Source organism: Acipenser ruthenus, unplaced genomic scaffold, assembly GCF_902713425.1.
Source record: "Acipenser ruthenus unplaced genomic scaffold, fAciRut3.2 maternal haplotype, whole genome shotgun sequence".
In the NCBI taxonomy this organism is placed as follows: domain Eukaryota; kingdom Metazoa; phylum Chordata; class Actinopteri; order Acipenseriformes; family Acipenseridae; genus Acipenser; species Acipenser ruthenus.
In genome coordinates, this window is record NW_026708371.1 from 1 (window position 1) to 23,203 (window position 23,203).

At 44.2% G+C, this 23,203-nt stretch overlaps 1 non-coding gene across 1 annotated transcript; it reads right to left on the bottom strand.

Moving 5' to 3' along the window:
* Positions 1 to 4,755: 4,755 nt before the first annotated feature.
* Positions 4,756 to 4,828, bottom strand: trnar-ucg (transfer RNA arginine (anticodon UCG)). The gene has a single exon. It is a non-coding gene; the product is annotated as a tRNA-Arg (tRNA).
* Positions 4,829 to 23,203: the final 18,375 nt, after the last annotated feature.

The following is a 23,203-nucleotide window of genomic DNA, read 5'->3' on the forward strand; positions in this document are numbered from 1 at the left end:
TCTCTCAATGTGAGTTCACCTTTTCCATTTCAAGCAGACATGATAGTAGCAGACCGCAGATCGATCCCGTATTAACTGACACATAGGATAGTCAACATCTCATCTCTGCCCTCCATTCCAGAAAATGGAACACAAAGCGTGCTGAGCTTCCCCAGCAGTCGATTTACACACGTTCGTCGGTTCCAGCTGCTACCTCAACTGTCAGTTCCAGCTCCCCTTCGGCCTCCACTTTTAGTATTCAAGTTCCGTCGACTGGTCCCGTCTGCTGCGTGCCCCCCCCCCCCCTCGATTCCCCAGCTTCACCAGCTGTCATTTGATTGAATCATACTCTCAGTAACCTCCTTCAATCTGCTCAGCATTTCATATCTGCAGCTCTCTCCCTCCTTCGACAGCTTCATATTGTACAGCTTGGTCAGTGTTTTAAACGTTCAGTGCCAGAATCGGATTCATCCTATTCATTCAAATCAAACCAGATCATGACTTTCATCGTCCAGCTAGGGATTTTTTCTTCCCACCATTCTCTCCATACCAGTAGTTTGTCTGACTCTTTGCGGAACCTTCAAAGCCCCCCCCCCCCGCTGCACCTTCCCGCCTGCCCATATCAACAGACATTCTCCATTCACTCATCTCTACTCTTCGGAAAGTTTGCTTGTCCCCTTACGAAGATCTCCTCATGGAGACCATCTGCCTAACAGCTGATTCTTAAGAGCCTTCCCTTCTGCCTCACCTTCCCGCTGTCCACATCAATGACCATTCTCAGTTTGCTCATTCCACTCTTCGGAAACGCCACTTCTCCCCATACAAGGATCTACCTATGGAGATCATCTGCATCTGAGCCCTCTTCGGTCTCCTTAGGAGCTCAGAATCCACAGTTCTAATTTACTCCATCATTTAGTTGTGTACCTCCAGACGGATCCATTTCTGCGCGGTCAGTTAATTCAGCTGTCAAGCAGATTCCCCTATCTGCCCCTTATTTTCAACGTCAAGGTATCTCATCTGCTTCTCTGCCTTCTTCGGCTTCCTCAGAAGCTCAGAATTCACAGTTCCTTCAGCTTCAAGCTCCCCTGCAGCGACGAAGATCTCCTAATCAGCCAACTTCTCCACCCTCCTTTCTAGAGCAGGCCTCCCTCCTCAGCTGTATTCTCCCCATTCATTTCGTATAGGTGCAGCTACCTCCGCTGCAAGAGCCAGCATCAACCACAGTCTGATCAAGACCATGGGCCGCTGGTCCTCTTCCGCAGTAGATTATTACGTTCATTCATCTCCTCCGATATAGTTGCAGCCCATTTTAAAATCACTAGCATGCCCGGAGTGGGGGCTACCTGTTCGCCGGGGCCACCAGAGGTTTTCTCCTAATCTGCCTCAAGGGGTTTTTTCCTCTCCACTGAGCGGCAGGTATACACATAGTCGCATCCTACTAACAAATTTACTAATCTCCCTCTGTTCGTCCGGTTCGTCATTCTGGTCTTTTGTTTATGTTATGCGTTGGCATGTGCTGTCTTGTTTGTCTCACGGTGTGGGAGTTTTCGTGAGGTGCCGGGGGTCCATCCTTTGGGGGGCAAGTGAGGCTCACTTCCCCGACCTCAGGGCTAGGCAGCTGCCTCCCTTACATTCAGGGGTTCTCACCGCATGAGTCAGAGTGGACCCCCGGCCAAACTCTGTCCTGTCGCAGCTCCTGCGCTCATCTCACTCGAGGCTCTCTTCTATTCTGCCTCTCTTCAGGACGTGGTCACTCGTGCCGAGTCCTATACTAACCTCAATGCTTTGTCCTTATTTTCAGGTCCCAGGCAGCGTGATGTCTCGGCCAATCAGGGGTTTTACGAGCGCCCCTTACAGAAGCCTCAGATGCTGGGTACCTCTCTCATCTCCTCCCGAGGGGCGGCTTTCCAAGTCATAACCCTCATATGTGTTTTCGGTTGCCGGGTCCTCCGCCCCTGGGATGTCGACAGCGTAGGCCCCAGTCGGTGACCTCTTTTCTATCCTGTTTTCGGTTGCCGGGTCCTCCGCCCCTGGGATGTCGACAGCGTTGGCCCCAGTCGGTGACCTCTTTTCTATCCTGTTTCAATTGCTGGGTCCTCTGCCCCTGGGATGTGCGACAGCGTCGCCCTCAGTCAGTAACCACATTCTGTCCTACTAACTGCTCCTTGCTGCTTATTCTGCCTTATCCTTCCCCCCCAGCTCACGCCCAGTGAATTTTTTTATTTATTCATCACTACATATTTTCATCGGCAGACGCGCACTGGATGCAAGCACAGTGCTGACATGTAATTTCCTAAAATTATAGGAAGCGAGGTTTGGGGTAAATATAGAAAGAAAAAAGGTAGTGTATATTTGAGCACTAGTACAACAAGACCATGTACGGAATTAAAAATGAATGGACTATAGAAAAGTCTTTTTTTGTAACAATTTAATTGGTTTAAAAGCAAACAAGATTATCCATAAACTAATGTTAACAGAAAATAAATATAAAAAGAGAATTTCGACAAAAGCTGCCGGGAAGCACTGTCGCTGCTGATTGCTTGTTTCTACGCGCTTTGAAAAGGGAGTTTCCTCTTCCAGAATATCACTTACAATGTGCGCCATCAAAAATAAATATAAAGTTTTTGCGGTTTTGTCTATACAGCTGTTTATTGCACAAAATGGGCAGTTAAAGGTCGGTTCGGTGGGTTTTTTTTCCGTTCCGGGAGATTTTGGGTGATAAAGAGGGTTCTGGCCCGGAACGGGTAAAGTGACAGCTAGTTATTAATCGGATTTTAAAATATTCTCCTCATACAGACGTGCTCAAATTTGTTGGTACCCTTACAAATCATTGAAATAATGCTTCATTCCTCCTCAAAAGTGATGAAATTAAAAGGTATTTTATATGTATACTTGCATGCCTTTGGTATGTCATAGAATAAAGCAAAGAAGCTGTGAAAAGAGATGAATTATTGCTTATTCTACAAAGATATTCTAAAATGGCCTGGACACATTTGTTGGTACCCCTTAGAAAAGATAATAAATAATTGGATTATAGTGATATTTCAAACTAATTAGTTTCTTTAATTAGTATCACACATGTCTCCAATCTTGTAATCAGTCATTCAGCCTATTTAAATGGAGAAAAGTAGTCACTGTGCTGTTTGGTATCATTGTGTGCACCACACTGAACATGGACCAGAGAAAGCAAAGGAGAGAGTTGTCTGAGGAGATCAAAAAGAAAATAATAGACAAGCATGGTAAAGGCAAAGGCTACAAGACCATCTCCAAGCAGCTTGATGTTCCTGTGACAACAGTTGCAAATATTATTAAAAAGTTTAAGGTCCATGGAACTGTAGTCAACCTCCCTGGGCGCGGCCGCAAGAGGAAAATCGACCCCAGACTGAACAGAAGGATAGTGCGAATGGTAGAAAAAGAACCAAGGATAACTGCCAAAGAGATACAAGCTGAACTCCAAGGTGAAGGTACGTCAGTTTCTGATCGCACCATCCGTCGCTTTTTGAGCGAAAGTGGGCTCCATGGAAGAAGACTCAGGAGGACTCCACTTTTGACAGAAAAACATAAAAAAGCCAGACTGGAATTTGCTAAAATGCATATTGACAAGCCACAATCCTTCTGGGAGAATGTCCTTTGGACAGATGAGTCAAAACTGGAGCTTTTTGGCAAGTCACATCAGCTCTATGTTCACAGACGAAAAAATGAAGCTTTCAAAGAAAAGAACACCATACCTACAGTGAAACATGGAGGAGGCTCGGTTATGTTTTGGGGCTGCTTTGCTGCGCCTAGCACAGGGTGCCTTGAATCTGTGCAGGGCACAATGAAATCTCAAGACTATCGAGGCATTCTGGAGCGAAACGTACTGCCCAGTGTCAGAAAGCTCTGTCTCAGTCGCAGGTCATGGGTCCTCCAACATGATAATGACCCAAAACACACAGCTAAAAGCACCCAAGAATGGATAAGAACAAAACATTGGACTATTCTGAAGTGGCCTTCTATGAGTCCTGATCTGAATCCTATCGCACATCTATGGAAAGAGCTGAAACTTGCAGTCTGGAGAAGGCACCCATCAAACCTGAGACAGCTGGAGCAGTTTGCTCCGGAAGAGTGGGTCAAAATACCTGTTAACAGGTGCAGAAGTCTCATTGAGAGCTACAGAAAACGTTTGATTGCAGTGATTGCCTCTAAAGGTTGTGCAACAAAATATTAGGTTAGCTGTCCCATCATTTTTGTCCATGCCATGTTCATTTGTTTTATTATTTACAATATTATGTTGAATAAAAAATCAAAAACAAAGTCTGATTTCTATTAAATATGGAATAAACAATGGTGGATGCCAATTACTTTTGTCAGTTTCAAGTTATTTCAGAGAAAATTGTGGATTCTTCATTTTTTGTGGAGGGGTGCCAACAAATTTGTGCACGTCTGTATGTCTCTAAATTTTTTATGCTGTTTTTTAAAGCAATTGAATTCATTAAACTACCGTTCTGGGCCGCTCTATCTCGTTCCGGTGTTTACCCCATCACCATTATCATATCTCAGTATCCCCGGGTTCAATATTGTCTAAAGAGATTTTTATTTTTTAGCCAGTGTCATCTGTCATTTGGTAATTTTAAAAATAACTTAATAAATAACACATGCCTCGACTACAGGCATGTTTTCAACGTAGTTGGAAAGTAGTATAAGGTCGTTAATTCTGTGGATTTTATAAGCAACGTTCTGTGTTTTCGTTGATCTGCGCTGTATGCTGAGGCTCGAGTCTGACTTTTTATAAAAAGTCAACCACGATGGGACTCGAACCCTCAATCTTCTGATTCGAAGTCAGACGCCTTATCCATTAGGCCACACGGTCTTTCGTGCTTATCATGTGATGCGGTCAATTGGTTTTTCATTACCAAGCATTGCACTGTACACTATATATGGTTTGCATGTCCATCACCCTGGTAATAAGCTTCAGATATGAATCCATTTTGATCTGTACAGCACACATCACATTTTAGTCTACAGAAACATGTGCATTGATTTAAATGATCATATCTCAGTATCCCTGCTTGATCCGGTGTTCAATATTGTCTAAAGAGATTTTTTTCTTTTCGTCAGTGTCGTCTGTCATTTGGTAATTTATTTTAAAAATAACTTTATGAAATAACACATCGATCTTTTTATAAAAAGTCGACCCCGAAGGGACTCGAACCCACAATCTTCTGATTCGAAGTCAGACGCCTCATCCATTAGGCCACACGGTCGTTCACGCTTACCATGTGATAGTTAACTCTACATTTTAGCGGTCAGTTGGTTTTTCATTACCAAGCATTGCACTGTACACTATATATGTACTATACAGTGCAATGCTTGGTAATGCTTGTTTTATTTAACAGTTTCATCTCTCGATGTGTGTGTGTGTGTGTGTGTGTCTTTCACCGCTAAAATGGGTGGTTTTAAAATAATCCATTTATACTTAAAGTTGAACTGTTGAGATGGTCTGTTTTCACATACGTTGATTACACCGTGTAAATTTTTTTTAAATTTTTTTTTGTTCCTGGGTGGTACGTGTTATATCCTAATTGCTTATGCCTCAAAAGTATAGAAAATGGCTATTATTCCCCACAAACTTTGCTTTTGTGACCAGGACAGTGATATTTTGAAATTTACCTATTTCCAAAGAGAAAACGGGCGAATTTGTGTCTTTTCGTTCACATAAAGTCAGAAAAAACAACATATGCATCCAAATTAATATGTATTTATACTAAAGTAATACAAAAATGACTACAAAAGATTTAGAAATGAGTAGTTTTTCGAGATTTACGATTATACTGTAAATCACTTTCGCGAACCAGCCCCCAAATGTAGTCTCCCATCATGTCTAAAGGGCTATAATAGGACTGGAAAACACCACATAAATATTAAGAATAAAGAGAGAAAAAGTTCAAATTTAATATTAAAAATTAACAAATGATAATAACTATTCAATTAACAAAAAACAATACTCAAGCAATAGCCCTAGCTCCAGCAGTTCTATCAATCCTAATCCTAGCTGTAGCAATTACACTAACCCTAACCCTAACCCCAGCTCCAGCAGTTACACCAACCCTAACCCTGACCGTCCAGCAACTGGTGTTTCCATATCTCTCAATATTCCAGCAAAATGAGAATTAACACAAGGATAATATCCAGTTCAGTATGTAGAGCAATGTAGAACTTATCAAGCCTGGACAACAAGTAGACAATGATATAACAGTAATTCAAAATGTTGTGAGAGTGGGGGAACTTGGTCAGCAGTGGCAATTCTCCCCCATTCTCACTGCAAACTTAAGCATTTACTTAAATTCTGTCTCTGGTCATGTAGCTCAAAGGTGATTCTGGTCATGTAGCACAATTCTAACTATGGTCTTGTAGTTTAATTCTGGGTCTCGTCATGTAGCTCAATTCTAACTATGGTCATGTAGCTTAATTCTGTCTCTGGTCATGCATCTCAATGGTGACTCTGGTTGTGTAGCTCAATTCTAACTATGGTCATGTAGCTTAATTCTGGGTCTCGTCATGCATCTCAATGATGACTCTGGTCATGTAGCTCAATGGTGACTGGTTATTTAGCAGTATTGTGTTTCTGGTCATGTAACTCAATGGTGACTGCTTATATAGCACTATTGTGTCTCTGGTCATGTAACTCAATGGTGACCCAAGGAAGAGCACTTATTCTTGGATCCCTCATGCACGTCTCAACTTCCACACTCGGTTCTTCCATAATTTTCGATTTTCCATTGAAATCCTCCAGAATATTTGCAAGGAGAATGGTCAGAATACTAGGAACAGCAAACAGGGCTATACCAGGACTGACAAAAATTACAAAATTGTTAAGACTAAAGAGAGAAAAAGTACATATTTAATATTAAATATAAATAATGTAAAATATCTCTTCAATGAACAAAAATGCAACACACATGATAGTAACAAGGTTCTTAACAACACAGGAATAACAGAATTGTTTGATTTTGTTGTTTCACTAAATTTAAAGGGATTTTCTCTACAATGGTAAAAATAGCTAATTTTGTCAAAAAGTATAAAATTGAAAAGTGATAACATAAAATGCATTAAATGATCTCCCTAAACATTATGCTAACTTCAAATTACATTGCAATAGTCAAAAGGGTCTGGAAACCAATACCAACCCATGGGTGTGCCACTGGTGGCACAGAGTCATCCTCAACAGGGTCTTCTTTCCCCGCTGATTCTGCCAAGCCAATTCCCTGGCTGTGGTTTTGCTAGATAGTAGGTAGGGACAGTGGGAATCTCGTTCATCCATTCATGCACGTCACTAATTAGAAGACGAGGCATTTGGCTATTAATTGCTCGCTTACCGGGTGGTAAGTTACCATTCCAGAGTTCAGTGGCTCGTCCACATGTCATACTAAAAGACTTGCATGTCGTTTTAATCATTACGAGATTCCCACAACTTTATTATTCAGGTACAGGTTTAATTGTACAACAATGACTAATTACAATTTTACAATAACCACTCAAACTTCCTATTCCTAGGTGAACTGTTCATATACCGCACTGTTCCCACAGAACATTGCCAATATGTCGAGCGAGTACAGGAGAGTTCTACGGCTGAGCAATTTTGCTAGAGAGATCCTTCTATTTTCAGGTATCCCCATTTCAGCCAGGACGATGTTATTAATGGACGGCCATTTCCCTCTTGCTCCCATTGGAAATCCAAAGAACTTGATCTCAGTGGAATTGGATAGATTCTGAATCTGCCTTTTGAGTACTGAGTAGTACTGTACTTTCTCTTTGGCAGCATTTTCCAGGGTGTCGGCAGCACATTCAGATCTTACTGTGACATCTATGACCAGAGATCTTGTTGATTTTGTGAATGTAAGGTCTGGCTTCCTCAGTTCTCCTTCTGTATTCCTTAGGTTAGCCTCCTTATACACTTTCCATCCCAAGGCTGATGCTTCATCTGCTAGTATGTTGTAGATCTTGTTGTGGTGGGTGATCCTGGCCCCCTGGACAGATGGACATTGCCCCAGGATATGCGAGCAAGATTCCAGTCTTGCTGAACATTTCCTACAAGATGACTGTGCGCCCATCCGGCCTCTGTTCAAGGATTCCCTGGTAGGGTACACATTAGCTCTGAGTTGCATTGCGGCAATGAAATGTTTTTGTTCGACTCTGTGTTGATTCCGTAACCAGTTGTTGCTAATGGGGTCGTTCCAGAACAGTTGTCTACCCATACCTTGCACCGGGAGTCCGCACCATGTCAGGAATTCGTCCTGTCTCCATCTAGTGGGCAAAAGATATTTGGGCTTTTGTGCGGTTGTTCCTTGCACCCCGTCACCTCCAAGGGGTTCAGCCAACCTTGTTGGGTTTCGTCGGTTCGGGGTACTTTTCACTGCCCCCCTGCTCCTGTCCACAACTTCTGCAGTTTCTCTTGGGCCTCTTCTGTCGTTGCCAAGCTGCGGATCACCCTGTCGCTGGAGTCGGCAATTCGCTGCAACCTTCTAATCTGTATCGAAGGTATTAAGCTCGCCAATGTTAAAACACCCAACCCTCCATCTCTAATCCTCGAGTATATAATACCGTCGCATATGGATGTCGGGAGATGCAACCATTTTTTTACTCCTGCCCTGATAAGCATATCAACAGCTTTCAGGCTATTGGCCTTGCAGTCAGTGTGGTCAGCTAGGTATATGAGACGGGGAATGGTATACGTTCTAAGTATGACGAGCTTCTGAGATGGTTTCAGCGGTGCCTGGTCTATCCTCCCCATCCACTCCTGTAGCTGATGTATCATATCGGCCTTTACAATGCCGACCCAAGGATCAATCTTTGTGCCCAGATAATGTTCAGATTCGCCTGGTGTGATCATGTTCAGCTCATTCCCCACGATATTCCATGGTCTACAGTTGTATACGAATCGTGTGTAGGTGTTATGAGGAACCCATAGCACTTCTTGGCTTGTGCGACCAGTCCGGAAAGACTACAGAAGGACTCCAGGATAACCAGGTTTTTATCCATTCCATCCCACGACTCACTCACCAGGATCAGATCATCCCCAAATGACAGTGTTGCCAATCTGTTCCCATTGATTGTATATCTTTGGCCCATTGATTCAAGGGCATTGATCAACGGATCCATTGCCAAATTGAACAGTAGCGGTGACATCGGATCCCCTTGCTTCACGCCGATCTTCATCTCAATTGGCAGAGACTTATTCCCTTCCAGTTCAATCGAAGTGGTGCATTTCTGATAAGAGCTCTTGATGATCCTGATGACGTGTTCATCCACCTTCTTCTGCCGTAGCACCCACATGATATGTTCATGCGAGACCGAGTCGAATGCCTTCTCTATATCCACGAATACTACTGCCAGTTGGTTATGATGTTTTTTCGCATGCTCGATGATTGTCTGCAGCACCTTCAGGTTTTCAGAACAGCCTGGTGCGGAGATAAATCCTCGCTGTCTTGGGTTGAGAGGACAGGCCTTTGTCAGCCTTCCTGTGACAATCCGTGAGAACAGCCTCAGGACCATTGAACCGATTGTAATCGGTCTCCAACTGCCAAAAGTCATAGTTACTCCCGCCGTTTACCCGCGCTTCATTGAATTTCTTCACTTTGACATTCAGAGCACTGGGCAGAAATCACATCGCGTCAACACCCACCACGGGCCTTCGCGATGCTTTGTTTTAATTAAACAGTCGGATTCCCCTGGTCCGCACCAGTTCTAAGTCAGCTGCTAGGCACCAGCCGAGGCAACACGCCGGCTCTTGACGGAGCCGACGCAAGCCGCAGCTGGGGCGATCCACAGGAAGGGCCCGGCGCGCGTCCAAAGTCGCGAGAATGAGAGAGAGAGAGACTTTGACTTTTAAGATCCTTTATTAAACCATTCCAATTAAAATCCATTCAATAACAATAATAAGGTAAAACACGATTAAGATACTTGCTGGCTCCTGGGAACAGCCGAAACCTCCCCAGAGCATCAGCATAAAATCCTAAAAAACAACATCATGTTCTCCTTTAAAACCAGATTTTAACCAAATAAAAGGATCATAAAATATAAATAAAACACAAAAAGCCAATATTAAAAAACTAAACAGTGTTTTCCTGTAAAAACAGTAAAGTGATAAAAACACTGTAAAAACAATAAAACAAAAAAAAATTCAAACTAGAAATTAAACAGCAGCTCTCCCTCCTCACTCAATGAGCACAAGGCGTCTCCCACACACCACCTCTCCTGAAAGCCCTCCAGGTTACTGACCATTTTAAAATAGTTAAAATCCACCATTACCCGGCTGACAACTAAAATACGAAATAATCTGGCAGCATCTGCTAGCCCTGCCTCTAAAATCTTATTTTTCCTAGATTTTAAAATGGCCAATTTTGCCTGCCCTAAAATAAAATTAATTAAAACACACCTATCCTTATTTTTATTTAATTATTCTCTAATTAAAAACAGGTTATCAAAAATAGATCTTCCTGGGATACAATATGTTTGATCCCTATGTATTACAGTACCTATACATTTCTTAACCCTATTTGCGATACACTTGGAAAATATTTTCGAATCGGCACATAACAGCGAAACTGGTCTCCAGTTCTTTAAAAGGCAGAGGTCTCCTTTCTTAGGCAGCAGTGTGATCACTGCCCTGCGGCAGCTGAGAGGCAGTTCTTTTCTCTCCAGACTTTCCTTCAGCACCTGGAAGAAGTCCTCCCCGATCACTGTCCAGAAATGTTTGAAAAACTCAGCGGGGAGGCCATCTATCCCAGGCGCCTTCCCGCTGGAGAGCTGTGTCATCGAAATGGTCAGTTCTTCAAAGGTCAGCTCTTTGTCCAGTCCACCCTGCTCCTCTTTGCTCAGGCTAGGTAGATCCTGGAGCAGGGTCTCTGTGTCATCTTGATCACACTGTTCTTTTGTGAACAGCTGCTTGTAGAACTGCACCGCCGCCTCACTGATCTCCTCTCTGCTGTGTAGTTCTCTGCCGCAGGGCGTCCGCACACACCTCAGCTGCTGGCGGTATGCTCTCTTCTTCTCCAGGCCAAAGAAGAAGGAAGTGGGTGCATCCATGTCCCTCAGCGCCACGAAGCGAGAACGCACCAACGCCCCCTTCACCTTCTCCTCCAGCAAGCTGCCCAACACATGTCTTTTCTCTTTTATTTTTTGAAAGGTTTGCTCATTAGAGAGATCCCCATTATTCTCTATGTTTAGAATGTCTCTCTCTAACTCCCTGACTGCCTTGTCCAGTGACCTGGTAGCCTCCAGGGTGTACTGCTGACAAAAAAATCGAATTTGCTTTTTCCCAATGTCCCACCACTGCCTTAAATCTTGATAATTGTTTTTTTGATTTTGCCAAACTTTCCAAAACTCTTTAAAAACATTTCCAAATTTACAGTCTTTTAATAATTGAATGTTGTAATGCCAATAAGAAGATTTGTGTCCTTCAGTTGGAATAAGTACACTGACTAACAGGCAGTGGTGGTCCGATAGACTGTTAGGAATAATGCTTGCCCCTACAAAAAAATTGAGGTGACAACGAAATGAATAAAACTGATCCAGTCGTGCTCTAGATGTATAGTTATTACGGGACTGGGACCAGGTGTACTGTCGGGCTTGAGGGTGCAGACACCTCCAAACGTCAACCAGGTCACCGGACTGTAAAACTGCAGTCAGCTCTCTGGAGGATTGAGGATGTGGCTCTTCAGTATTCCTATCATTGGTAAAATCTATAGTGCAGTTAAAATCACCCGCAACCACTAATACGTCATTATTACTACATTTTAAAATGGTTTGTTTCAACTTGTTAAACAATAAAATTCTGTCTCTTCCCGTATTTGGTGCATAAATATTTATAAAAGTAAAGTTAAAACCAGCTATTTGTGTCTCTACTTTTAAAAGCCGCCCCTTCTCAATCTCTTCTACGTGCTGTACTGTGGCACTGCCACTTAAATTGAATGTTTGGTTCTACATGGTACAATAAACGTACCATGTGTTGCGCCTTAATTGGGCAGCACGGAAGCCTGGCCAGGTTCCAAATACATTTCGAGGTTCTTATTCGCTGGAAGCGGCAGCGTTGTTAATGGAAAGATTGTTTTAGACAAGTATAAATAGTACCTTTGTTACGCCATAGGGGGGAGCTGCTTACCTGCCTTTTGAGTTCCTGTCGTCTCCTTAGTTCCTGTTCAGGGACTCTATTCCTTGTTTTTGAAAAGTCCGCGGCGTTCTTTTTCCCGGGGTGGTTTGCCATGGTAGAGCGATCCTGTTTACCTTCGACTGTCGTTCTTGTTGGAAGTTGATTTGTTTTTTTTATCAGCAAGTGCTTTGTTCCAGTTTCAGGCTGTTTAGCCGGTGTTGTTCACCTTTGCTGCCCACGATCGCTAAAGCCTGGAGCCGGCTTGTAATGCACCACGTTGCTGACTGTGTTGGTTTTTCAAGTACATGTTCATAGTTTTTGTGGATTACTGGTCATCGTCTTCCGAGAGGATCTTCAAGCAAGCGGGTACCCAGGAGTTTGGTGAGATCGTTGTTTTTTTATTTTTGTTGCGGGACTGTTTTGTTTTTTTGTTTTATTTTGTTACTTTGTTCTCGCAATGGATATTTTGCTGGCTGTTTATGTTTTGTTTTTTTGCTCGGAACTTCTTTTCCATCTTGTTTTGTTGAACAGTTTCAATTATTTTAGCCAATAAATGTTTAAGGTTATCCCGTGTTTCTATAGTGTATTTATTGGGGGATCTCGCGTCCTTGATGCACTGTCGCTTCGCCCTTCCCCTTGTTAATAATTTGGGTATATTTGATACAGGGAGGTAATCCCGCCGTTGGGATTAGTTTTGTGCTAAAAGCGAGACGTTACAGATTGGTGGCCCGTACGGGGAGCGTTAGACATTTTGTTTAGGCTGAGTTCATGGATTTTCAAGATGGCAGAAGGTGAAGATCACGAATATATACAGGATAGTATGGATTTTGCAAATTTTACTGCTGGTCCAGGTGTCACACGTAGACAGCCGCTTGCTGAGTTAACTTCAAAGTTGGAAGAGTTATATATCGGTGAATCCCCCACAGCTGCTCAGGGAATAGCTGATGATAGTAATGTTCCCGATTTTGGTTTTATTTTCAGTAAGATGGAGCAAATTACTGCACGTATAGACAAACTGGAACATGAAATGTCCATGGCATCTCAGAGCAGTATCAATCGAGAGGAACTGTTAAGAACATTTATTGATAACAAATTTGAAAGTATTGAGAGTTCTGTGGCTAAAATGCTAGATCAGTTGGAGAGTTCAGTGGTCAGGTGTTTTGAGCGAAGGGAGGCGAAATGGCAGGCAGAATTAAGGGATATGCGGAGCAGAACAAGCACTCCGAAAGTATCTTTTATTCCACGCTCTTATCAGCCTTACCAGCCTGATATGGCTGATGTGTCTAATAGCTCTTTGGAAGCTTTGTCACTGAGACCTATGGTGACTGAAAGTGTTAGATCCCATGCATATAATTATAAACCACCTATTAAACTAAGTTTTCCAGTTTTTGGAGAGGGTGAAGGTTCCACTGATGTATTGAGTTTTATAGATGCCTGCCAGGATTTCTTGTCGGGAGTAACCATGACTGAATCAGAAATCTTAGCTACACTGTCAACAGTGTTAAAGGGTTCTGCAAAGAGTTGGTGGATTGCAGAACGCCATAAAATTCAGACATGGGCACTTTTCAAAACTGCTTTTATTGAGGCTTTTCTTCCCACAGATTATTTAACTGAGGTGGAGAAAAGGTTGCGTGATCGGGTTCAAGATCCAGCTGAAAGTGTAAGAGATTTTGCATACGATTACCGAGCACTTTGTCTTAAGTGGCGTCCGGGTATGACAGAGGCGGAAATAGTAGATAGAATTTTGGGCAATGCAAACCCTAAGCTAGCAAGTTTTATTAGGGGGTCGGTGTCGTCGGTGGCAGATTTGGTGAGAGTTGGGGCCATGGTAGAAAGGGATTGGTCCTCCCAGAAAGAGTATTGGGGGAAAGTAAATGCAAAAACTGAGAGAGGGGCAAAGAAGCCGTTGAAAGGATCAGTTAGAATAGCAGCTGATATGTCTGTCATAAACAATGCAAGCACTCCTCAATTAGCACCCACTGGTAATGGCCATCTTTCATTGTTGGCTTTGAAGCTATCTGTGCGGGGGTGGGAAGGTTTAGCATTGATTGACACTGGATGTACGTACACTTTAATGAGGAATAATCTTTGGTTACAGCTTTGTCAATCAAAGGATCGTTTATCTCCAAGTACAGAGAAGTCTTTTGTGTTGGCCAATGGTCAGGCATATACTGCACTGGGCAAGTTTCGTCTGACTTATAATCTTCATGGAGAGTTTTGGTCTGTAGACACCTACATAATGGATGATGCTCATTTAGCTCAGCCTTTAGTTTTAGGACTTGATTTCCTAGTCAAAACATCTACATTGCTTGACTTGGGGAAGCAGGTGTATGGAGTAAAGAAGCCTGAGGGATATTCATTTTTTCCATTTTCTCGTGAGAATGTGTGGGGGGCAGAGTGGCAGCTAATGGCACAGCTTTTTGTGGCAGTTCCCACTAAGGTGGTGAAGAAAGAGCTAGATCTGGGATTAAGAGAGAGACCGATATTAGAATTGAATGTTACGATTGAAGGGCAAAGGTTGTTGGAACCACTGATGCTGCAGTGGCCGTCAGTTTGTACTTCCCGTTTGGGAAAGACAGACTTAATCCACCATGTGATACTTACTACCGATGAGATTCCAGTGCGTGTCCGAGCTTATCGAGTATCGGAACACAAAAAAACCATTATAAAGCAACATCTTGATCAAATGCTACAGGATGGCATTGTAGAACCGTCTGCTTCAGCCTGGGCCGCACCTGTGGTTTTGACCGAAAAAAAGGATGGGACATTTAGGTTCTGTGTTGATTACCGAGGGGTAAATAAGAAAACTGACCTTGATGCATATCCCATGCCCAGAGTTCATGACATTTTGGAATCATTAGAGGGAGCCGCAGTTTTTAGTTCCTTAGATTTGCGTTCTGGTTACTGGCAGGTGGCTATGAATGATCAAAGTAAACCAAAAACAGCTTTTACTACTCCTTTCGGTTTGTATCAGTTTAAGGTGATGCCTTTCGGTTTGAAGAATGCTGCAGCATCGTTCCAACGTCTGATGGAACAAGTGCTGGTAAACCTGAAGGGTAACAGTTGCTTTGTATACATAGATGATATCATTGTGTACTCTCCCACTAAAGAGCAGCATGTGAGAGATCTGGCATCTGTATTTCAAGCCCTGGATCAAGCCAATCTCACCCTCAATTTAGCCAAGTGTCATTTCTTTCAACCTTCACTTAAGTTCCTGGGTCATATAGTATCAGGAAATGGGGTGTCTGTAGATACAGATAAAGTTGGGGCAATAAAGGAGTACCCAGCACCGACCAATCTCAGGGGGCTGCAAAGGTTCCTGGGGTTGGTTGGGTGGTATCACAAGTTTATTCCGCGATTTGCTGATAAAGCTGCTCCACTGAATCGGCTGAAAAAGAAGGGGGTGAGCTGGGTGTGGTCGAAAGCTGAGCAAGATAGCTTTGAACAATTAAAGGAAGCCTTGCAGAGAGCTCCTGTGTTGTCCCACCCTGATTTAATGAAACCGTTCCGGGTGTATACTGATGCCAGTGATGTGGGATTAGGAGCTGTTCTGGCTCAGGGGTGCTCAGAAAACGAGTGGGTTGTTGCTTATGCATCTCGTGTTTTAACAAAACCTGAATCTAACTATTCCACATCCGAGAAGGAATGCTTGGCGGTTATCTGGGCCATTGAGAAATGGAAGCATTACCTGGAAGGGGTGGAATTTGAGGTTGTGACAGATCATGCTGCTTTAACTTGGGTTTTTAATTCTCCTAAAGTGACGTCCCGCCTAACTCGTTGGGCTTTGCGTCTCCAATCGTATACTTTGAGTTGTAAATCGAAAGGAAAGTTTAAATGTAGTACCAGATGCCTTGTCTCGATCTCCTCAGATAGAAAAGGCCGGACTTGCCGTTTTTTCAGAGGAAAAAAAGCATGTTGCCGTTCTTGATATGCCCTCTGAAATGAGTGAGATCGCAGAGGCTCAGGCTCAAGATCTTAACCTTCAAGAATTGAAGAAGAAGATGGACGGTCAGCGGTCTGACCGTATAGGGTTTGTGGTTGAACAGGGGGTGTAGTATAGGAGAATGTCTCTACCCAGAGGTGAGGGTCAGCGCTACCAAGTGGTTGTTCCCGAGTCATTAATTACCATATTTTTACAATACTATCATGACAACCCATTGAGTGGGCATCTGGGTAGAATGAAGACTCTGCTTCGTGTGTTGGAGGTAGCATGGTGGCCTACAATTAGGCGAGATGTTACAAAGCATGTTAAGGAGTGTATAGCTTGTCAATTATACAAGCCATCAAATCAGAAACCTGCAGGGTTTTTACAGTCCACGACCGTGGAAGAGCCAGGTTACATGCTAGGAATTGACTTGATGGGGCCTTTCCCACGCAGTAAGAAAGGTAATACTTGCTTGGTGGTGATTGTGGATTATTACACCAAGTGGGTGGAGGTATTCCCACTGCGTGATGGAAAGACTCATCGCATCGTGCAGCTTTTAACTCTGGAGATTTTTACACGCTGGGGGACACCAAAGTACCTGGTGTCTGACAGAGGGGCTCAATTTACCAGTGGTGTTCTGATTGAGGTTTGCAAAAAGTGGGGTGTTACACGAAAACTTACTACAAGTTATCACCCTCAGTCTAATCTTACGGAGAGAGTCAACAGAACTCTGAAGCCGATGATAGCTTCCTTTGTGGGTCAAAATCAGCAGTTGTGGGATCAATGGTTGCCCGAATTTAGATTTGCCATAAATTCAGCAAAACAGGAGACAACTGGCTTTACTCCCGCTGAGCTAATGTTAGGAAGGGTTCTTAAAGGTCCTCTTGATCGTTTAGTGTCCAAATCTCCTTCACCTGGGGAGTCCAGTTACTCTGTACTTGAGAGACAGGCTGGTATTGCCAAGCTGGTTAGAGAGCGTGTGAAGGAAGCTCAAGGGCGTCAGGCTAAAAGTTATAATGCCCGGAGAAGGTGTGTGATATTTAGCGAAGGAGACTTAGTGTGGGTGAGGAGTCACCCAATTTCTAATGCAGCTGGTTTTTTTTCAGCTAAATTAGCCCCAAAATGGTCTGGACCAGCATCAGTAATAAAAAAACTGGGACCAGTTAATTACAGATTGAAGTGGGTGGATCGTCCTGAGAAGGTCGAAACAGTAAATGTGGTAAATCTAAAGCCATATTTTGGGGTATTACCCTAGTTACTCCGCTGGGGGGGGGGGGGGGACTATGTGGCACTGCCACTTAAATTGAATGTTTGGTTCTACATGGTACAATAAACGTACCATGTGTTGCGCCTTAATTGGGCAGCACGGAAGCCTGGCCAGGTTCCAAATACATTTCGAGGTTCTTATTCGCTGGAAGCGGCAGCGTTGTTAATGGAAAGATTGTTTTAGACAAGTATAAATAGTACCTTTGTTACGCCATAGGGGGGAGCTGCTTACTTGCCTTTTGAGTTCCTGTCGTCTCCTTAGTTCCTGTTCAGGGACTCTATTCCTTGTTTTTGAAAAGTCCGCGGCGTTCTTTTTCCCGGGGTGGTTTGCCATGGTAGAGCGATCCTGTTTACCTTCGACTGTCGTTCTTGTTGGAAGTTGATTTGTTTTTTTATCAGCAAGTGCTTTGTTCCAGTTTCAGGCCGTTTAGCCGGTGTTGTTCACCTTTGCTGCCCACGATCGCTAAAGCCTGGAGCCGGCTTGTAATGCACCACGTTGCTGACTGTGTTGGTTTTTCAAGTGCATGTTCATAGTTTTTGTGGATTACTGGTCATCGTCTTCCGAGAGGATCTTCAAGCAAGCGGGTACCCAGGAGTTTGGTGAGATCGTTGTTTTTTTATTTTTGTTGCGGGACTGTTTTGTTTTTTTGTTTTATTTTGTTACTTTGTTCTCGCAATGGATATTTTGCTGGCTTGTTTATGTTTTGTTTTTTTGCTCGGAACTTCTTTTCCATCTTGTTTTGTTGAACAGTTTCAATTATTTTAGCCAATAAATGTTTAAGGTTACCCCGTGTTTCTATAGTGTATTTATTGGGGGATCTCGCGTCCTTGATGCACTGTCGCTTCGCCCTTCCCCTTGTTAATAATTTGGGTATATTTGATACAGGGAGGTAATCCCGCCGTTGGGATTAGTTTTGTGCTAAGAGCGAGACGTTACAGTACACTGACAGGCAGGTCTGATTTAAAAAGCACCGCTACTCCCGCGCTGGTGCTGGAGCCGTGACTGAACACACCCTGACCGCCCCACTCTGACAGCCAGACCGCCTCACTCTCCTGTTCAATATGCGTCTCCTGCACCATCACAACCCCAGCCCTTTTCTGCTTTAAAAATTCAAATAACTGTGCTCTTTTAAAAGACTACAAACATTAACGTTAAAAGAAATAAAAGTACACTTTTCCATGGCGGATAAAATATTTAAGACCATCAAGTTAAAACAAACACTAAAAAATAAAAATAAAATTTTCCTTTTTTAAAAAAAATCCATTTTAAAATAAAGTTTTTGATCGTACCATCATTTTCTTTACAGTCTGTACTACTTTTTTTAAACGGTACCTCTTCTGCTGATCTAGCTCCTCAAGCGTTGACTTCCTGGAGACTATATGCGCAGAATGTAAAAACAATTTTAAATCGGGAAAAAAACTTTTAATGTCCACTCCCCTCTTACCTTTAGTACTGTCGAGAAAGTTGTTAATGTACTGCAGTGTATAGAGTTTTCTCCTGACGGGTTGGCTGTCAGGGACGTCCGAGATTAACGAGGAATCAGAGAGCCCCTCGTCATCCGACTCGTACATGCCCTCATCTTGTTCGCCATCCGCCCCGTCCTCTTCAGCAGCCTCGCTGCTCTCCACAGCCACAGCTTCAGCTTCAGTGCCCCCTGTCTTGTAGCCAGACTGGGGGAGATCTGTGCTTCTGCCTCCTTTTTCAGGGAAAGGTGGCACAGCCTCCGGGGAAGACGTCAGTTCCTCCTCAGGCATCGGTTGTGGATCGCCTCCGCTCTCCGCAACTTTCACGCCGGGAGGCTGAGTCTTCTCTCCGCTGCTCACAGATCAGACCCAGAGTCCCGCCTTGGCTCTCCTTCCTCAGAGTGCTTGTTTTTCTTTTTCTTTTTTTTCGCCACCACTTCATCAGTTTGCCCAGCCTCTTGCCCCGAAGCTGCTTTCGCTTGGCTGTATCTTTTGAGTTGTATCAACTCTGCTTCAGGTACCGCTGACTCGGGCTCCGCTGACCCGGGCTCTGCTGGTTCTGCTAACCCAGGCTCTGATGGTTCTACTGACCCAGGCTTTGCTGTCCCGGGCTCAGCTGATTCTGCTAACCCGGGCTCTGCTGGCTCCGCTGTCCCGGGCTCTGCTGGCTCCGCTGTCCCGGGCTCTGCTGGCTCCGGGGGCTGCTCATCCTCCCGCTCTCCCCGATCGCCCCCGACCTCCTCCCCGCCAGGAGCTCCATTATCCTGCTCTGTTTCAGCCCGATCCCTGTTTCTGGGACACTGCTTTCTTTGATGTCCCTGAGCTCCACATTTAAAACACCTCATTATATCTGAACTGGCAAAAACAACACAATTCGTCCCCTCGACATTAAAATTCCACGCTACTTCAATAGTTAAATTAGGATCGTGCTGTAAAATGAACGCCTGTCTTCTAAAAGACAAAACATGTTTTACACTGGGATTTTTACATCCCAGAGGAATCGTTTTAATTGGATACATTAACCCTTTGCGGTCCATTGTCGGACTGGGTCCGACATTGCAATTATTCCTCACAGGTCCTTTGTCGGACTGGGTCCGACATCATTATAGCAACGCAATAAACGGGTGTTTAGTCGTTTTTTCTCCGGAAAAAGCCGAGAAAACCATTCAATTGCCGAGTGGTAGCGACAGGAGCCGAGACAAGTCGGGGGGGGGAAAAAAAAAAAAAGGCGTATTTCATGAATAGTCATACATGGTATCAGGTATCAGCGCACTGAGACTATCATGGACATTTGCAGAGCTTTTTTCAGATGTTATAGTAATAAAATAATGACTTGGATCACATTATTGAGGAGTTTGGTGATAAAACGAGTGATCTGGAGATGATCGATCGGTATGTACGACTATTATTATTATTATTATTATTTATTTCTTACATAGCTGAACGCTATAGCAAACAAAAGGCTGGGGCGGGGCTGGAGATGCCTAGTGTGTGCTTTGTTGATATGCAGGGCCATTTAAACCCGTTTGACTGTGAAAAAAAATACTTTTAAACAGCGCGTATAAAATTAACTGCGCGTGTGAAAATTAATTAGACCTGGCGTGCCTGACGCGCGATTAATAAATGGACCGCAAAGGGTTAATTTTCCGTATCTTGATAATTCTCTTTCCAGTAACTCGTTTTTCAAGAAGGGAGGGACATTAGATAGTATTACTTTGGTTACGGGTGTTACTAAAGGTGAAACTTCAATAAAAGACCCCTGCACACTAAACCCCTCCTCCATGAGCTTATTTACCAAATCCACATCAGTTAAAAAGATGACTAGAGCTTTATTCATCCTTGATGCTGATTTTATTTTATTAAAGCCCACAACCTCTCCTACCGCTACCAGGCATTCCTCCACTGACACCCCGATATCAGGCACACAGCGGCAGCCGTGCCGGCGAGTCAGTACCCCCCCTCCCCCCGAACTACACGCCATATCGGCGTTTCTGCTGATCTACGACCAGCTACACAAACAACAACGACTCACAAATATAATAAAACTATTACGATAGACAGATAAACAAACAAACAATTATTACATAAAACACAAAAATATAAATATATATAAATAAATAATCGCAAAAGTTTAGACTCTGCTGAATCACAACTCCCGCGCTCCACTCACCACCTGGCTCCTCCCACAATCCCACAATCCTCGAGAGAGAGAGAGAGAGAGAGAGAGAATGAGAGAGAGAATGAGAGAGAGAGAATGAGAGAGAGAGAATGAGAGAGTGAGAGAGAGAGAGAATGAGAGAGTGAGAGAGAGAGAGAATGAGAGAGAATGAGAGACAGAGAATGATTGAGAGAGAATGAGAGAGAGAGAATGAGAGAGAGAGAGAGAGAGAATGAGAGAGAGAGAATGAGAGAGTGAGAATGAGAGAGTGAGAGAGAGAGAGAATGAGAGAGTGAGAGAGAGAGAGAGAATGAGAGAGAATGAGAGACAGAGAATGATTGAGAGAGAGAATGAGAGAGAGAGAGAATGAGAGAGAGAGAATGAGAGAGAGAGAATGAGAGAGAGAGAGAGAGAGAGAGCGCCTCTCCCTTTTTAAGGGTTGTATTTTTTCCCGCTCTTTTTTTTTTTTGTTCCAAATAAGGCAGGCAGGCCAGTGTACCCAGAAGGCCTTGCGCTCGTGGGAGGAGGAGGATGAGCGCGGCGGTAAAGCAGAAACGCAGCTGTTTAGTGGGGCAAGGAGCCTTCGCTTTCAAGGCGGCAGCAGCAGCAAAGCGCCCCTTTGCCGGGACCGAACAGCACTTGCGTTTTGGGAAGAGTTCCCTGTTTTGTTTTGTTTTGTTTGGCCTTGCTGCCGGGTAGAGGAGAAGGCCTTTGGGCCGGCCGGAAGAGCTGGACTCCAAGTAAAGCAACACTCTGGTTTCTCTTCAGTTCGAGTAAATCTTTCGCCTTTTACTAAAGATTTCTGGAGGACATGGGAATACCCCTGGACGCGGTAAGCCAGAAGTTGGCTAACAGCTCCAATTCAACAGATGGTAACAGCCAAAGAAGGCTGTCTGTCATAACCACCCCCCCCCCCCCCAGGACAAAGCTGACCCACACGTTCCGAGGGACCCTGAGCAAGTTCCACCAGACTTACCTTGTGGGGAGTTGAATAGCCCAAAAAACTCCACGTACTGTGAATACAAAGACGGTGCCTTCTTGGACGAGGCAGCAGTGAGTACCTTCTCAGGGGTGATGGGAGTTGCAAATAAGCCCAAGCCCCCTCGAAGCAAGCGTAGAGCTAAGAGTAGGAAGAGTGTCCCGACCTCCCAATCATAGTCGCTATGGGGTGGACGCAGCGACTCCTTTTCTTGTTAGCTACCCTGATGGCCCTGATATGTGTGTCTGTTAATGTCAGGAGCATCAGGGAGACACAAAAAAGATTTGATGTTCTAAACATTTAACTAACTTGAGAGCAGATATCATCTTTCTGCAGGAGTGTGGTATTTCGTCGAGCCCTGATTATAGGGACCTGAAGGAGAGTTGGACCCGGAGGACTCCTTCTGGTCGGGCTCCAACATAGCCAGAGCCGACGGAGTAGGTATCCTGATTAAAAACCCATTTATTACCCCCCCCCCCCCCCCGCAGCAGCAGGGAGGTACGACCGCTCTAGTAGAGTTTTGTCCTCCGTAATATCTGATTTCTCCCTGTGTGATGCAAGTAAGGACCTGGTGCCTCCCTTTACCTGGGTGAGCTCATCTGGGACCTCCTTCTCCCGTATAGATCTCATCCTGCATACCAGCTCCCTTACGAAGACGGCAGTAGATACCCAGGCCGTCTTCTTCTCTGACCATAGGCTCCTGCAGGTAACATTGCAGGTCCCTCAGACCTCCCAGATGGGGTCAGGGGTCTGGAAATTAAACACCTCCTTACTCGACGACCCCTCCATAGCTGCAGCCTATAAGAGCAGGCTTGTTGAGTGGACCACTTTGCGTGACCTATTCAACTCCCCTATAGAGTGGTGGGAGATGGTCAAAATGAGAACTAAGGGTTATTTCATAGCAGCAGGCAAGAGGAAAGCAAAAGAAAGGAGGGCCAAATATAAACACCTGAATGCTGCCCTCCAGCGTCTGAGCCTGCTTCAGCTTCGGGGGTTCCCTGTAAGCGACGAGATAGCCCAGACCAAGCTAGATCTTTCAGTGCTTTGTAGGGAGGAACAACGAAAGGTCATGCACAATGCAAAAGTGCAAAAAATGGAGGAAGACGAAAAGTGTACGTGCTTCTTCTTCCAGAAAACGAGGGAGAAGCGGCACTTGATGTCCTCCATGCTCGACAGCAGTGGGAGGATAGTAGAGGATAGTGAGGGAGTTAAGAAAGTGGTAGAGAACTTCTATAGGGACTGTGGTAAGGATGACTGGTGCAGTGCAAAAAGAGTATAATGTCCAGGCTGCCGTTTCCCAATAAT